Source organism: Prionailurus viverrinus, chromosome E2 (genome assembly GCF_022837055.1).
Source record: "Prionailurus viverrinus isolate Anna chromosome E2, UM_Priviv_1.0, whole genome shotgun sequence".
Taxonomy (NCBI): domain Eukaryota; kingdom Metazoa; phylum Chordata; class Mammalia; order Carnivora; family Felidae; genus Prionailurus; species Prionailurus viverrinus.
The window spans coordinates 36,127,558-36,145,291 of record NC_062575.1 but is presented as its reverse complement, the minus strand read 5'-3'; the positions used below and the strand labels follow the sequence as shown (position 1 = coordinate 36,145,291).

General features: G+C 43.2%; 1 long non-coding RNA gene across 1 annotated transcript; it reads left to right on the top strand.

Annotated features, from left to right (window-relative positions):
• Window positions 1-238: 238 nt before the first annotated feature.
• On the top strand, window positions 239-16,747 carry LOC125153306 (uncharacterized). Its single transcript, XR_007147455.1, has 3 exons — window positions 239-289; window positions 14,238-14,291; window positions 16,686-16,747. It is a non-coding gene; the product is annotated as an uncharacterized LOC125153306 (long non-coding RNA).
• Window positions 16,748-17,734: the final 987 nt, after the last annotated feature.

Genomic DNA, 17,734 nt, shown 5'->3' with positions numbered 1-17,734 from the left:
GGAGGGCACATTAGGAAAAGGGAAATGCAAGTGTAAAGATAGGGAGGCAGACAAAGGATAGCCCACTGAAACACTTGAACAGAAACGGCATCTGCAAGAGATGACAAACATACTGGTTAGGCCCTTAAGATTTCTCAAGTTACATTGAGTTCTAATCCCAACTCTACTTCCTACAGGCTGTGTGACCCTAGGCAAGTTATTTAACCTCTCTGTGCTCAATTCCTTCATCTATAAAATGGGACTGATGACTGCACCCAGTTCATGGGATATAAATGAGACAGTGTACATGGTAAGCACATGGTAAATCTTAGCTATTATTTTACAGTTCTGTTGGGCTGGCTGCAGACATGTGGTGAGGGATGGGAGCAGAGACTGAAGGAGGACGTGGATGGTGGAGACACAGGACAGTTCTCGAAAGGCCTTCTAATTCATGTTGGGAGGGTAGGACTCTTCAAGCAGCTAAAGAGAAACTGAGAGTAACAAAGGAAGGCCTGTGGAAGGCACTCACTGAAAGCAGGGACTTGGTGATTTCCTGGAGCCTACAGGAGACAGAGAGGCCCCAGGCTGGGCGGTGCTGAGGCCTGGGCCGGCCAGATGCAAGCGCGATGATGAACAAGCAGCCTCTCCTCTCTGGGGCTGTGCCCTCAGAAATCGGTTTTCTCAGGGACCGAATGAGACAAGGGAGGCCAGAGGCCATCTCTCCAAGGTACACAGCACAAAAGCATGGGCTGGCGCCTTTCCCCTGCATTCCACAAATAGTTTGTGAGTGTAGCAACTTAGGGTTCTTACTCTACCGCCCAGGTCTCCTCTTCACCCAGATCTCTGTGATTTCGCCAGGCAAACCTCCCAACCTTAACCTACCCTAGTTGGAACCATGTTCCAGTGGCTTGACTCTCAACTCTGTGCGGTCTGGGCTATCTCCAGCCGGATAGGGGTGCTGTAGCCTCTCCAACACCCCAGCACCAACACTGACCATATATTCTATTCAATGAAATGTATTTTGATTCAATGAAATACACCAGGCAGTGCTTCTCCAGGAGACAAGAGGCTCGACTCACACAGTATGCTGGTGTGCGAATGTTTTTAAAAGTCAGAAACAATGCAGCTAGAGTTTTGCCAGCATGCTACTATGATTTTAAAAAATTTTTATTATTTTTTAACATTTATTCTTTTTTGAGAGACAGAGAGAGAGTGCGAAGGGGGAGGGGCAGAGAGAGAGGGAAACACAGAATATGAAGCAGGCTCCAGGCTCCAAGCTGTCAGCACAGAGCCCAATGCCGTGCTCCAACCCACGAACCGTGAGATCATGACCTGAGCCAAAGTCTGATGCTGAACCGACCTGAGCCACCCAGGCGCCTCGCTGCTATTATTTTTATGAGTTACATTAATCCTGAACCATTCAGTGTTTTATTAGTTCACCTTCAGTGTCTGGGAAAGCTTTAATACAATGCAGTGGCACAGACACTGATGGAGGTCCTTCTCTGTGCCAGACCCTGGCTACACTCAGGGGATACAAAGGTGAAAGACTCAGAGAGCCAGACTCAGTTTTTGGAGCACAGCGTCTACAGAGGAAGAAAACAAAGTATTACGCCATGTGATAAATATTAGGGTGGAGGTATAAAGACAGTTGCAGGGAAGCCTGGGCGCAGGGCTATTGGAGCACATCCACACAGGTTGCACACTGCCTAACTCTGGGGTGCCATTCACACAGACTAGGGTTTGGCAAACTTTTTCTGTAAAGGGCCGGATAGTAAATATTTTATACTTTGTGGGCCACACAGTCTCTGATGCAATTACTCAACTCTGCTGTTGTAGCACAAATGCAGCAATAGACAATATGTAAACAAATAAGCATGGCTGCATTCTAGTCAAACTTTATTTATGAGCACTGAAATCAAGTCATGAAATATTCTACTTTTCAATTATTTTCAACCACTAAAAAGCATCAAACATCATTCTTAGTTCATGCACTATACAAAAACAGGTGGGGGGCTGGATTTGACCCCAGGGCTCTACTTGGCTGACCCCTGACATAGATTACAATGAGAACGGCATCCCTTTGAGTTGTGCAGCGACCTGCGGGTCCTGTCAGGATCCATGCAGAAGTTGATATTTGAGCCAAGTTTTAAAGGGTAAGTAAGCAAGTAGGTGCTGACCAGGTGGACATTTCAGGAAAGGGATGACAAGCACAGGGAACAGCATGGCCAAAGGCATAGCACAGTTTCCCAGGAGGAAACAGAGAGGGATGGGACATAGAAAGATAGGTTGGAAATAGTGTGGAGGGCCTTGAATGCCACACTCAGCAGTGTGGGTTCTGTTCTGTGGACAATCGGGAGTCATTCATGATTTTAGGCAGAAAGTGATAGGGTCCGGGCGCCTGGGTGGCTCAGCCGGTTAAGTGTCTGACTTCAGCTCAGGTCATGATCTCACGGTTTGTGGGTTCGAGCCCCTCATCGGGCTCTGTGCTGACAGCTGGGAGCCTGGAGTTTGCTTCGGATTCTGTGTGTGTCTCTCTCTCTGTTTCTCCCCCACTCACATTCTGTCTCTGTCTCTGTATCTCTCTCAAAAATAAATAAAACTTAAAAAAATTAAAAGAAAAAGTGATAGGGTCTATGACTGCATTTTAAGGAGTGGAATGCAAGATGGAAAGACCAGTTAGGAGGCATGCAAACCAGGCAGGGAAGAGATGACAAGTGTCTAAACAAGCCAAGGAAGGGCACAGGAATCAAAAGAGAGAATTCAAATCTCAACTGAACACACAAAAAGATGCTCAGCATTGTTATCCATCAGGGAAACATACATCAAAACCATCGTGAGATACCACTTCGAACCCACTGGATGGCTTTCACAAAAAAAAAGAGAGATAATAAGTGTTGACAGGGGTGCCTCACTGGCTCAGTTGGTAGAGCAGGTGACTCTTGATCTTGGGGTTATGAGTTTAAGCCCCACATTGGGTGTAGAGACTCTGTAAAAATAAAATCTTAAAAAGAAAATAACAAGTGTTGGCCAGGATGTAGAGAAATTGGAGCCCTCCCACACTGCTGGTAGGGGTGTGAAATGGTATAGCCACTTTGGAAAACAGTCTAGTAGTGCCTCAAAAGGGGAGTACCTATGACCAGGAATTCCAGTCCTACATATATACAATAAATAAATAAACTTGTACACTTGTACACTAATGTTCAGAGCAGCCTTATTCATCCTAGCCCAAAAGTGAAAACAACCCAGATGTCCATCAACTGATACATGGATAAATAAAATGTGGTATATCTGTACAGTGGGGTATTATTCATCAATACAAAGAAACAAATTACTATACACACATGATGAACCTTGAAAACATCATGCTAAGCAAAGAAGCCAATCACACAAGACCAGGTATTATATGATTCCACTGAATGCAAAATGTTCAGACTAGGCAAATATACACAGACCGAAAGATTGGTGCTGACCTAGGGCTGGGGGAAGGTAAGGGGACTGAGGCGTGATTGCCAAAGAGTATAGGGTTTCTTTTGGGAGGTAAATAAGATATTCTAAAATGGATTGTGGTGATGGTTGCACCTCTCTAAATGGGTGAAATGTACAGCATGTGAATTGTATCTCAATAAAGCTCTAATCATTGGTTTTAAACTACATGCAGTTTTTGTAATTTAGGTTTTTGGTTCTGTTTAATTCAATGCATATGTTTTCATCTTAGGAATGATATGCTAATAACAACTTTTTAAAAACTAGGACACTGTATAACCCATAGGGAATTATATGTGAAGTTGAATAGACTCAGAAATACCCTTGGACCTCTTCCTTTCCCTTAGTCCTCATGGCCAGTCAGCCAAGATCACTTCTGTTTGTCTGTGTTTGTTTAACAGTCTTGTTGAGATATTATTCACATACCATATAACTCACCTATTTCAAGAGTATAGTTCAATGGTTTTCAGTCTACTCACAGAATTGTGTAATGATCTTTGTAATCCATTTGTCAAAACAATTTTATTATCACCAAAAGAAACTCCATACCCAGTAGTAGTCACTGCCTTACTCCCCCCAATCCGTCTAACTCCAGGCAACCATGAATTTATTTTTTGTCTCTCTGGATATGCCTGTTCTGGACATTTCACATGAATGGAATCCTACAATATATGCTATTTTGTGTTTGACTTCATTCACTAGCATAGTGTTTTGGTTCATAAAAAGTGTAGCATGTATCAGTACCTCATTCCTTTTTATTGTTGAGCAAGATTCCATAGTGTGTCTATGCCACATTTTATTTACCCATTCATTAGTTGATGGATATTTGGTTGTTTCCACTTTCTGGTTACTATGAATAATGCTGCTATGAATGTATATAAGTTTTTGTACAGATGTACATTTTCATTTCTCTTTGGTACATAACTAGGATTGGAATTTCTGGGTCAAACTTAATCATTTTATAAGAACATAGTAATGATATCTTCAACATTCAGCAGACATTAATCTCATTGTCTATCAACTCTAGTTGTCATATGGTGAGTTTCCTTCCATCCAGGGAATTCAACCACCCAAACATAATGTATATGTCCTTAGATGTGGACATACACATTAGCTGATATACCTGGGTGCAGCTCTCATTTTCAACCAGAAATAAACAAAAAATAGCATCCACATGTCTTAAAGGAGAACACTGCCATGCACTAACCCCACTCGCCATATCTTTCAATGATATGTCATGGTAATTACAGTATGATATTTCCCCATTCCAATTAAGATGAGAGAGGGTACAGATATCAATGTCCCTTCTTCCTTCTCCTTACATTTTTTTCTTCTTTTTTTCTCACAAAGGAAGCAAACAGAGTTAATGGTACAGTCATGCCAGCAGACCTGGCTCCCATGTTTAGGGGTTCAAGGAAGTTCTGCACAAAATAGTGCTGAGAATTCTCATCCATCATCCTCATGACTTTTCTTGTGTGTATGGTGAAAAATATACAAGATAAAAGATGTCATTTTAACCACTTTTAAGTGGCATTAGTTCCATTCACAACATTGTGCAGCCATCACCACTATCTGTTTCCAAAAACTTCTGCATTACCACAAACAGAAACTCTGTAAACACTGAGGAAAAAAACCATTCTCCTCATCCTCATGACTTCGTTTTTTTTAAAAGAATTCTTAAATTTTTATTTATTTTTGAGACAGAGAGAGAGAGAGAGAGAGAGAGAGAGAGAGAGAGTGAGCAGGAGAGGGAGACACAATCTGAAGCAGGTTCCAGGCTCTAAGCTGTCAGCACAGATCCTGACATGGGGCTCAAACCCACAAACCATGATATCATGATCTGAGCTGAAGTTGGATGCTTAACCAACTGAGCCACCCAGGTGCTCCACATACTCAAAACTTCTAATGTACTTTCTGTCCCTATGAATTTGCCTATTCTAGATATTTCATGTGAGTGGAATCATATAATATTTGTCCTTTTGCATCTGCCTTGTTTCACTTAGCATGTTTTCAAGGTTCACCCATGATGAAGCAGGTGTGAGAATTTTGGACACAATCCTTTTGATGGCTAAATAATATCCCACTGTATGGATATGCCACTTTTATGTATCCATTTATCTGTTTATGGACACTTGGGTTATTTCCACCTTTTGACTATTGCGAATAAGGCTGTAATGAACATTGGGTATAAGTATCTTTTTGAGTCCCTCTTTCCATTTTTCTTTTCTTTTTTTTGAGTACCTACATAAGACTAGAATTTCTGGGTCATATGGTGATTCAGTTTAACTTTTTGAGGCAATATTAAACTGTTTTCCACAGTGACTGCACCATTTTACTTTCCCACCAACAATGCACAAGGGCTCTAATTTCTCCATATTCTCACCAATACTTATTTTCAGCTTTTGTTTTTTAATTATAGCCATTCTGGTAGGTGTGAAGTGGTAACTCATAGTGGTTTTGATTTGCATTTTCCTAATAATTAATGATGTTGAGCATCCTTTCATGTGCTTTTTTTGGCCATTTGTATATCTTCTTTGGAGAAATATCTGTTCAAGTCCTTTGCTCACTTTTTGAATTGGGTTGTTTGTCTCTTTGTTGTTAAGTTTCTGGAGGGTTTGTTGTGTTTTTACATGTTGTGGATATTAAACCCTTATCAGATATATAATTTGCAAATATTTTCTTCCATTCTTTAGGTTGTGTTTTCCCTTTCTTGATAATGTCATTTGATGTACAAAGATTTATATTTTTAATGAAGCTCAATTTATTTGTGTCATTCCTTGTGTTTTTAGTGTCATACTTAAGAATCACTATCACCTTATGACTCGTGTGCAAGACAGGCAGAACATATAAATGTCTCACAAAAGAATTAACATGGAAGAGATGGCAGGTCAATTTATCTTACTATGAAGAAAATATTTGGAAAGCACATATTTGTACTGAATATTGGCTACAAACACATCTTTTTTTAGACAATTCTGTTACTTAATGAGGTGTTGCTCTGAGAACAACTCTAAGTTCCTTTTCATCAGTTATTTGGGTCTCCATCACAGTAGTCAATTTGAGAGGTGTCTGCCACACCCATAAACAATTTCTCCTTCTAGAAAAACTATTCCCCCACAGTGCCCTCTGTCATATAGGTAGTCCCCTAGAAGCCATGTATGTACCTGGTCAGGACTTAAGTTGGGCGGTCAGTTTCTCTCTTGAGCATCTGTATTTGACACTGAGAAATGTGTTAATTACTGTAAGGGATGGTGAAACAGTCATATCCTGCCATTTCTGCTTCACTCCTTGCCTTGGGGTCCACGTGAGATCCCTATATATTTATATTAAATATTTCTCCTCTGCAAATTTATGTGGATCAGTTTTGTATCAGCGTGATGTTTAAAAATAATATTTATGTTCCCATATTTGTGGGATGGCTTCTCTCCCTGCAGAAACCATGTCTGCAATTGGAGTTAAACTATTTTAAGTCCCTTAAGTGAGGAGGTAAGAGTTTTAGGCTCATCCAGTTGGGGATGGGGGACCCTTAGAACACAGGTCATGATCTCCTTCCTGGAACATAGTCTAGGGATGCCTTCCAGCCCTGAGGAGAACCCTATCCTCTGGCACCATTTTAAACATGACATTGGCGAGATGGCGAGGCTGTGGTGTCAAAGGCAACCACAACTATTAGCTTATGGCAGAATACCTTGGCTCTCCAAGGTGTGGCATTCAGGAACCTATGTCCCATTGAGGGACGCAGAGAGCCTGAGAAAAGCTGTGAACCCTCAGAGGTCTGTGTCTGATGAAGAGGCCGCCATGGCCAAAACCATGGGTATTAGTAGTGGAGGCCAGGTGCACAGTCATACTTCAAGGGCTGCTAGTCCTGAGGGCGGGGAAAGGAGATACCCAGCCTTATAGACCAGTGAGCACCCACAGGTGACTCTTCTTCCATCTTCAGGACTCAGTGGTCCTCTATACCAAGGCACATCTTGGGGAGGAGAAGGGACATGGGCCTCAAAGGTGTGAAATTACTGCTCTCAACTCATTTGCTAGACTAGCCTGGACACAACTCTTACTCTTCGGTAGGATATGGGTTCATCAGACACTGAAAACCCAAAGAAGCCATGTGTTCTTTGCATATCTGAGATTCTATGAAGTTCAATTTAGATCATCTTCTACTAAAATCTCTAGAACCCCAAATCTATAGACATTGTCATCAGGAGCCAGAAGAAGAATACAAAGGCTACTGGTTTCTGCCTTGCTTCCTCTTCCCTTTTCCCGTTCTCCTTCTTCTCTCCCTCCCTCCTTTCCTTCATCAATATGTATCAAAGGCCGTATTCTGGATCAGGCTTTTTGCAGGCTCTAGGAAATCCCAAGATGACCAGATGCAATTCCTCCTGCATGGTGCTCACAGTCCTGAGGGAAAACAGTGACTAACCAGTTTCCAGACCAGTGAATTAATGCCAACAACAGGGGCCACAGGAGCAGAGAGGAAAGCCTCTCAACTCTGCTTGAGCAGGTGTTGCAGGAAGGTGTATGATTCTCAGAGGAGTGTGTGCACTTCTGGTATAGGTGTGGATGTCCATGGTAGACACAACTCATTATCTACCCCAAAAATATTCTCCCCCTTCTTCCTTCCTCATCAAACCCCAATTCTGTTTGGGGCTGCCTGTGTGCCCATCCTCAGCACAGATATATGATTGCTTCTGTTTCCATTGTCAGACACTCTATTTCCCAGGGCCCCCCTCCCTTGTAGCTGTGGCTTGTGGCCCAGATCTGGGCAAAGGGAAACACTGTTAGAGAGCTTCTGCCATGCTCTGCTTCCCTAATAACTTGGATAGCCCTGGTGGTGCCAGCCCCTCCCCACTCTTCCTGTCCTGAGTGCATATGGGACACCAGGAGCTGTGGACCATCTTGCAATCATGATGACAAAAAGCCAAAATGCTGAAATAGCAAAGAACAAAGATGAAAGAGCCTGGATTCTCAAAGATTTTGCTCAGCTGTTGCAGCAGCACTTGACTATCTCCAGATTTCTTACCTGGAAAAATAAAACCCTTGCTAATTGAGTGTTTTTAAAAGCATTACTGAAAACATTCCTAACTGACACAGCAGTGTCTCAGAGGAAATACCTGCTCATTCAACATTTGGGGCCCAACTGCCTGAGAGCTGATTTTCTTCCTGTTAGCCCTGAAGCAAAATCTGACAGTCTGCAGCAGCATATATGCCCAACATTTATGGACTGAATTGTGCCTCCCCCACCTCAGTTCATATGTTGGAGCCCTAACCTCTAATATGACTATCTTTGGAGATAGGGCCTTTAAGGGGTAATTAGAGTTAAGTGAATTCCTAGGAGTGGGGCCCTGTCCCATTAGGACTGAGGGGTGTCCTTGGAAGAGGAAGAAGAGATACCAGGAGTACGTACACATGGAGAAAAGGCTATGTGAAATCACTGAGAAGATGGTCATCTGCAAGTTTGGGAGAGAGACCTCCGGAGAAACCAATCCTGCTGACACCTTGATCTCAGACTTCCAGCCTCTGGAACTATGAGAAAAGAAATTTGTTGTTTAAGCCACCCAGTCTGCGGCATTTTGTTATGGTGGCCCTAGGAAACTAATACACCCAACTACCTCCTAAAGAGGTTCTCTCTGGAGAGGATATAGCCCATCACTCCCACCAACAGCAGAATCCACCACTGCTGACCTTTCTTTCTTAAATACGAAGGGAAAGTCATGGGTTATTAGGCTTCTGAGGCAAGCAGCAGCATGAGTGGGAATAGCCAAAGATTAAAAACCCAAGAAAACCAACAAAAAAAGACAACTCAAAGATTAGAAAGAAACCCTATTTTTAAAACCATCTAATGCATACTCTCAGAGAGATTCAAAACAATATTACATCAATAAAACAAGAAGAGGATGTCAAGAAGAAAGAGCAATTGGAGAATAAGGATGCTTTTAAGGATTGAGAAATTACTGCCAAAATGAGATGAATTATTGAAGGATAAAAAGTAAACTTTGATAAAGAGTCAAACTATGAGAGCGAGCGAGAGAGAAAGAGAACTAAATAGAAAGAAGAAAACAAGGGAAAAATGGAGAGAAAGAAATAATAAAGGAAGGGAATTTCCAAAAGTTGAATAAGTACCCAAATTTTGATTGAAAGAGCCCACAGTGAATGAAAAATATATCCTAGTGAAATGCAACAATATGAAGGGAATAGAAAGTCCCAAAAGTTTCCAAAGAGTCAAAGCTAGTCAGCTGGAATGGAACAGGAATTGTTCTGGTTTCAGACTGCTGCTTAGCAGCAGCTCCGGACATAATAAATACTTTCACAGTTATGAGGAAAAAGATCATTTTGAACCTGGAATTCTATACCCAGCCAAACATCTATCCAGTAAGAGAGTGAAACAAAAAACTTTTTCCAAACAGGCAAGGTCTCAGAAAATGTAACTCCCATGTGCTCCCTCTCATAGAAAACTTTTTAAGGTCGTGTAAATAAATAAGTAGGGGAAAATGGGATCCCAGAAAGCAGTGTATCTTTAACTCAGGAAAGCAATGAATGCAAGACCCAGTATTGCCAAAAAGGAAACCATTTCAGCTCAGAGCAGAAAGATGGAGGGGTTCAGGACAGAGGCTTCTGGAAAAATGGAGGATTTTAGTTGAGATATTTTTTTTAATGTAAGAATATGATAAAGACATATCATGCAAGGCAAAAACCCCAAGCCAGTCAGAAACTCTGAGAGGGAGAGGAGAGAAATGGTTGTATGGGAAAATTATAGTCCAAACTGGAAGCAAACCAAAAGGAATTTAGGGTAACCATGTTCCATTCCATGGCAAATCCCAGTGATTTTTTAAATTATAGAACCCTATTGTTTATCTAATTTTATGCTAGTTCTCATAATTCCTCTGTATTCCTCATACCTCATAGTTAGTTCCTACATATGCTGATGGATATAAACTGATTTTAAAAACATGTATGAAACTGTAAGAGACTCTTAAAAACTGAGAATAAACTGAGGGTTTATGGGGAGTAGGAGGGAGGGGAAAGTGGGTGATGAGGATTGAGAAGGGCACCTGTTGGGATGAGCACTGGGTGTTGTATGGAAACCAATTTGACAATAAATTTCATATTAAAAAAAATAAATAAAAACATGTATGAAAACTTGATTTGTTTGGGGCACCTTTAGACTCTTCTGGTACCACAAAGAATATTTGTGGTGACTGATTGGATTCTGGTTACACAGTACTTGGTTTATGAAAAATCACCCCACTGTACTCATAATGTGTGTGCTTACCTCACATGTGATTGTTTTTTTCTTCCTGTTTAAGTGTACCAGACAAAAGAAGAAGTATGGAAGGTAGGAGAAGGAGAATGGAAAAAATGGTGAAGAGTGCTGATATCTTTATCTTAAGAAGTAATTTTTTAAAAAGTAATAAATAAAAAAAGTCCTGAATATTTAAATTTACCAAGGTAACTGCGGAGACTTTGTGGCTCGGCCGATTGAACATCCAACTCTTGATCTAGGCTCAGGACATGATCTCATGATTCATGAGCTCAAGCCCTGCGTCAGGCTCTTTTGACAGTGCAGAGCCTGCTAGGGATTCTCTCTCTTTCTCTCTGCCCCTCCCCTACTTGTGATCTATAAATAAATAAATAAATAGATAGATAAACAACCATTAAAAATAAGTGTACCAAGGTAACCAATAGACAGAATAAAAGTAACACTGGAACAGTTTAACACTGAGAAGCCCAGTGGAGGGGAGGTAGAGGGAGTGAGGGACAGTCATGTGTTTCACGGCATGAGTCAGTAGATGTCCCCTAAGGTGGTGTTAACCACCTGAAAACTGAAGTCACTAGTAGTTAAGGGCATTGCTTCTGATGTAGGCAGGAGTGGGAATGGAGACTGTTGTTATCAGTGATTCTGAGCTATTCAACTTATTACCACATGAGAAATATTATCTTAATAATATAAAACTTAAAAAAACCCTATTCAATAAAGAAGTACTAAATTGTATGATGCAATCAATCCATAAAGGCTGAAGTGGAGCTGAGTAGAGAATTTTGATGTTTCATGGATAGAGCGATTCTTTGCCCTTTATTCTAAAGTCACCCAGACCCACTAAAGTTCTAGAAGATCTTTTGATTTTAGAAAGGTCCTGGCTGTCAGATCTTGACACAGGTTCTAAAAAGCATAAACAGCTTTTAAGAGTTCTAGGAGAGTCTCAAAGATGCTCCAAACAAAACTAATTTTATTACTTTGTGTTTTATTTTTTAAGTTTGTTTTTTTTTAGTAATCTTTATACCCACCCAATGTGGGGTTTGAACTCACAACCCTGCGATCAAGAGTTGCATGCTCTTTCTACTGAGCCTACTGTTTTTGTTTTGTTTTGTTTTTGTTTTTTTGAGAGGGGATGTGAGTAGGAGATGGGTAGAGAGAGAGGGAGAGAGAGAATCTTAATCAGGTTCCACATCCAGCTTGGAGCCTGACTCCAGGCTCACTCTCACAACAGTGAGATCATGACCTGTGCCAAAATCATGAGTCAGACACTTAACTGAGTGAGCCACCCAGACACCCCAACTTTATTTATTTATTTATTTATTTATTTATTTATTTATCTGTTAACTTATTTATTTTGAGAGAGAAAGAGAAAGAAAACAAGTGCAATCGGGGGGTGAGGGGGGGAGGGCAGAGAGGGAGAGAAAGAATCCCAAACAGGCTCTACGCTGTCAAGGCAGAGCCAGACATGGGCTCGATCCTATGAACAACGAGATCATGACCCAAATCAAGATCGAGGGTTGGTTGTTCAACTGACTGCACCACCCAGGCATCTCCCAACCTTATATTTTAAAAAGCAGTTTATACCCACCAGCCTTTGTAGGGTCTATGCTCCAGGGAAGTATGGGGGGGGGGGGAGTATGGGAATTCGCATAAAACTCAATAAACAATAAGATGTTGTAATCTCAAAATTATTGGGTGTTTGCCATGAAGTTGAACAGTTACTTTAATTTGCTTCACAACCTGGACAAAACACATAGGTAGGTGATGATATCAATTCACAAATGTTCATACATTTTGCTCTATAAATCTACATTGTGCTGAGTAGTGGAAGCTCAGTCCAATCCTCAGGGATGCTTTTGAATTGTAGACTGATTTGTGAATTAACAAGGCATTTTATATGGACCTTCCTCTTAGAAAACATACTCTTAAAGCATTTTGTACTGAAATTAAGAGGCTCCTGTGTTGCCCTTGAGGCCCCTCCATGGAAGGATCCATGAAATCTTGCTCCAGGTCTCAGAGTTGAAGAACTGAAGTCCACTATGTTTCTAGCATTTCCATAGGTCCTAGGGCAAGAGAATTACTTGGGAGGCTCATAGCGAGCAGATTCCTCTTGCGGAGAGCCCTGTGTGGGGATAAGCTTAGAAATTCCCTGGGCTTGCACCAATGGGTTAACAAGGTATAAACAATTACAAAGTCATAGGATGCTCACACCCAAGTTTGGGTAAACAAGATTAGGCGAATAAGGATAGAGAAGGGGGACTAAGTCCCCCAGAATAGAGGGGCGGGCAAAAGCCCCCAATACAAATGTATATGAGGTAAGCAAGATTAGGTATTCAGGGCAAAAGCGCCCGCCAATTTAGTATTATAGCAGAAAGCTGCTTTCATAGGAAGGAGGGACCAAATTAGGTAAACAGGTAAATAGGGGTATAGACCCCTGTGCTGCAGGTGAAGCTGCCCAGAGCAGAGCTGATTAGCAAAAGAAAAGGTGCCTTATTAACTCTGAGGTTACGAGCTCTATCTGTCCTATCCCCCAGGCTAGCTAAGATAAACAGACACGGCGCTTCCTGTCTGCTGTTAACAACCATCTGCCCATCCGCCTGGCACCAGGACTTTGTTTTGTATTAACCCAAACCCCTAAACCCGAATATCTTCAAGATTCTCTTTCCCTCACGTCCATGAGTTAATGTTTACAGTTTCATTGTTTCTTTGTGCACGTCTAGCACCATGTTTGTAAGCCTTCTGATCCTCATAAAAATGGAGCAAAGACCCTTAATTGGGGCTCTTGTCTTTTCCTGGACATTAGCCATCTCTTGCTTTTAATCCTGCATCTGCTCTCTTGCTGGTCAAGAGAGAACCTTAGACTTAGAGTCTACGACAGCCTTGGCCACTGAGATGTTCCAAGCAGAAGCAAGCAGAACTAGTTGAGTGGCTCTGTTTACAGGTGAAGAAACCAAAGGCCAGAGTGAGGAAGTATCTTACTTCCTCATCCATTCAAGATCGCAGCAGCAATAATCTCCATGGAGGGCCTAAGAGTGGGAGTCACTTCACAGATGCACCCTTGATAATCTTTTCAATAATAATTGGCCCTGGTCTGGCATGATCTTGCCTAGTCTTCAGAGTCAGAGAGGGTGAGTGGCTTGTCAAAGTCACCCAAAAGGAAGTAGCTCAGATGGCTTGGAACCCTTTATGGGTAACTTCAAAGCAGGCAGCCAAAGGTTGTGGGGACTATAAAAGATAGCAAAGATACTGTTTTACCCTCATAAAGCTGCCAAGCCTTATTGGTGGGAATAATGCATATACACAAAATAAAATATTTATTGGATGTTTACTACACGCCTGGCCTAGAGGCGTGGGCCCTGGGAGATGGCCTTGAGTCCTGAATTCATCCTGCCTGAATTTTCATTCTCTTTGGCTCAGATAACAGTTTTAACATTGTGTGTGCTCAAGCTGCAGCTTGGGAGAATGTGTGTCCTCGTTTCCTTCACCCGTCACTTATTGAGACCCTCTGTAATTTCCACAGAAAGGAGGAAGCCCTGTTGTCCTTTTTGATGTCCCAAGTAGGAAGCAGTCTGTGGTGAGTCACCGCTGCTTGATCACTTATGAGGAGGTGAGGACCCCAGGGGAGGGCAGGGGGCCTATTCAGGGATCTACATGGATCCACTTTGGGCATCAGTCAGCCTCCACCAGACACTGACCAGAGTAACGGTTCCAGCAGGCAGCCCTAAGCATGCCACTCCTTCCCTGGTCCTGAGGCCCTGCTGAGCCCTCCAGCCAGCCCCACATCTCTCTCCTGGGCCCTCCTCACTCTGCTCCCTCTTCACTGCTGTGCTTGTCTGGATGCCACACACTGTCACCTGCCTTCCTGCTTTTGTCCACACATTGTCTCCTGCTTGGTAGGCCCTTGCTGTCCTGTCCAGCTGGCAGAACATACCCATCCTTCACATGGCTGCACAAGCTATGTTTCTTTCGTGATGCTCTCCTGAACACTTGCAAGTCTAACTTTGAGCCCAGCAGTTTCCAGGGCTGACAGTTGCCTGCTGCTCTCAATACCTCTGCCCCCTTCATCTCACTTGTTTTTCTCCATCACTGGATGTCAGGGACCTGAATTTACGCACTTTATATCCACATCCTTGGCGTAAGGCATGCTGCCTAGTCAACACTCAAAAACAAAACAAAGCAAAAGCAAAAACAAAAACAAAAAACAACAACCTAAAAATTATCAACCGAGAAAATTAGGAGAAACTAAAAAGGAACAAAGGCCTTTATTTGGGATCCCAGAATTGCTGTTTGAGGAGCACAGTTTCTAGGATAACCAGGAAAGTGTCTGGTTCACATAGGGCATTTTATGAGAGAGAAGGAAGGAGTCATTATATGATTCAGATAAAGAAATGGAAAAACAACAACAAAAAAAACCCTGTGAATTTGGTGTTGAGCGGCTGAGCCACTTCTGATTAATCTTATTGATTATTTTACCAGTGCTATCAAATGAAACTGTCCCTGGTATGCATTAATTAACTTTACTGTCCCCTTATGGTTCGATTGCCAGTTGCCCTGTTGAAATTTTATGAGCAACTGCCTTGCAAGACAATTGCTACTTCTGGCCCATTTCGAGAGTTCATCAGTTGGGAAAGAAAACGGAGCTTCAAATGGAGTCTCTTATGTTCAGACATTTCCTACAATTCCACAGAATGAATGCATGCCCCTTCCATGCTGTCCCTCTGTGTCCCTGGGCCGCAGGTAACTACTCAAGGATGCCAAGTGTTGCTAAATCTTTAGTCCAGTTACTCACTTTAGATATAAGGAAACCAAGACCCAGAGGGAGGAAGTGACTTGCCCAAGGTCACACTGCTGGTGACAGAGTTCAGACTAGAGCCCAAGGCCACACAGTTGGTGACAAGAGTTTACACTGGAGTCCAAGGTCACACAGTCGGTGACAGAGTTCACACTGGAATCCAGATATCCTGTCTCCCTATCTGGTGCCCCTTTCCCTTTACCATGCTTCATGGAGTGGCTTCTCCCTTGGGGACATGGCAATTTTATGCTTAGTCATCAGACCTTGTGGATGGCATAGGTTGTCCTCAAGGGGACAGAGGGGCCCTCTGAGGAAGACCTCCTGCTAATGATGGAGGAGGAAGGAAGTATGAAGTCATAAGAATTGCCACAATCCCTGGTTTCCACAAGTGAAACCTGGGGAGGCTGAGCCCTGCCCTAGAGCAGTGTTTTGAGGGTAGGCAATGGGCATGTGGGAGGTGCAGGCAAGACCTTTCCTAACCTACCGCATGACCTTTCCAGGCTCATCTTCCCTGCACCAGCCCTGACAGCTCATGCTCCAGCCACATCTGGCGCCTCACCTGTCCTGGCCATTCCCATCCCCTTTACTCAGAGCACCTTTGCATTCAGGCTATTTCCTCAGCCTGAGCTAGCTTTTCCTCTCAATCCAACAATTGCAAGCCCAGCCTACCTTCTGGGTCCACCTCAAAGACCACTTGCTCTAAGTCCTCCCTGATTCCCCTCCTTTCTGTGTCTCACACAGTTTGCGCACTCTCGTTAGGCATGGCTCGGTAATTTCTATCTGGATACATGTCCCTCTTCTCTTTACCCTGTGGGCTTGAGGACAGAGATCCTACTTGTTGATATTGTGTCCCCCATAGCACTCAGTAAGCCTCAGGGGGATAGCAGACGCTTCATCTTCATCAGGTCCGGGTCCGTGGTAAACAAGAAGTGAGGTTTCCTGGGACAGCCTCCAGGTCAAAGGTCCAGATGAAAGGGGAACACTGCTGTTGCTTCCAAAAGCAGCAATCATCTGTTTTGCAGAGCTCACGCCCGGTCAGTTGCCCCCTCTCCTCGATTCTCATCTGATTATTTTGGCCTCTCTCCTTGGCACACTTCCACCATCCCCAGGCTGGGGCCCACCCTCTGCCTCTCTAGCAGCTGACCTGGCCTCTCCAGATGTTTGTTTTGCCTGCAGGATTGAAGAGTCTGAACATTGCTTTTGCAACACAAGCCCCAGGTGGCTGTGTGACCTTGGGAGGCTACTTTACCCCTCTGAGCCTTGCAGTTCTTCACTGGTGAGGGTCACCTGACTCCCGGGGCTGCTGTGAAGTTCAGATGAACGAAGGCATGAGATGGGCCAAGCACTGTGGTCTGATACACAGTAAGTATTCAATGAACGCTTACAGAAATAGAAAGAGGGAAGAAACCCGGCCTTAGCCCATTGTTTCTTCATGTTCCCCAAACTTACTCCTGGACCTATATTTGCCATTTCTCTTTTGTTAAGTCCTGCCTGGGGCAATACTGTAGCTGTCCCTCACCGCCATCCCTCATCTGACCAGCCATGCCCTTCAGAAAGCCAAGACCCAGGGAGGGTGGGCTGCTGGTGGGATCCCTGTCCAATGTCATCTGGTTGTCTTTGCCCAATTGGGGGTGAAATCCATAGACAGTGACAAACCTACACAGTGTTATTTTTTCTTTTTAAAGATATGTCACAAATGGGAAGACTCTGAGGGCATGGAACAGGTCCTGCTTTCTGGAGCCCCTCGTGTGTGCCAGGCTTGGAGGGTCCCTGTCAATAAGGGAGATGGTGAAGCCAAAGATGCCCAAAGCAAAAGGGTGTTCACAGCACCCATGGCTGCTTCAGCACCAGGCTGCTGTGTTCTTTGGCTTGCCTCCCCGAACTCCTTTCTGGCCCTCTTGCTAATCATGCCATTTCTAAGGGGAAAATGGCAAGAGTTGAGGGGGCAAAACACAGGGGTCCAGTCTGGGCCTTAATCCTTAAGACACATCATCTCCATCCCTGACTCTCCCACCTGGAGGGTAATTCCCCCTACGTCTGTTAAGTAAGAGCCATGCGCAAGCCTCCACATCCCTAGTGGCACCATTTGGAAATAACAGAGGGAATCAGGTCTCTTAAAACCATCTGTTTATGTGGCTCTAAATTAAGTCCCACTGTGTGATCTCTGTTTCTTTATACCGTGGTTGTTAACGAGAGGCCCCACTGGGCAGATAAAAATGTTTTTG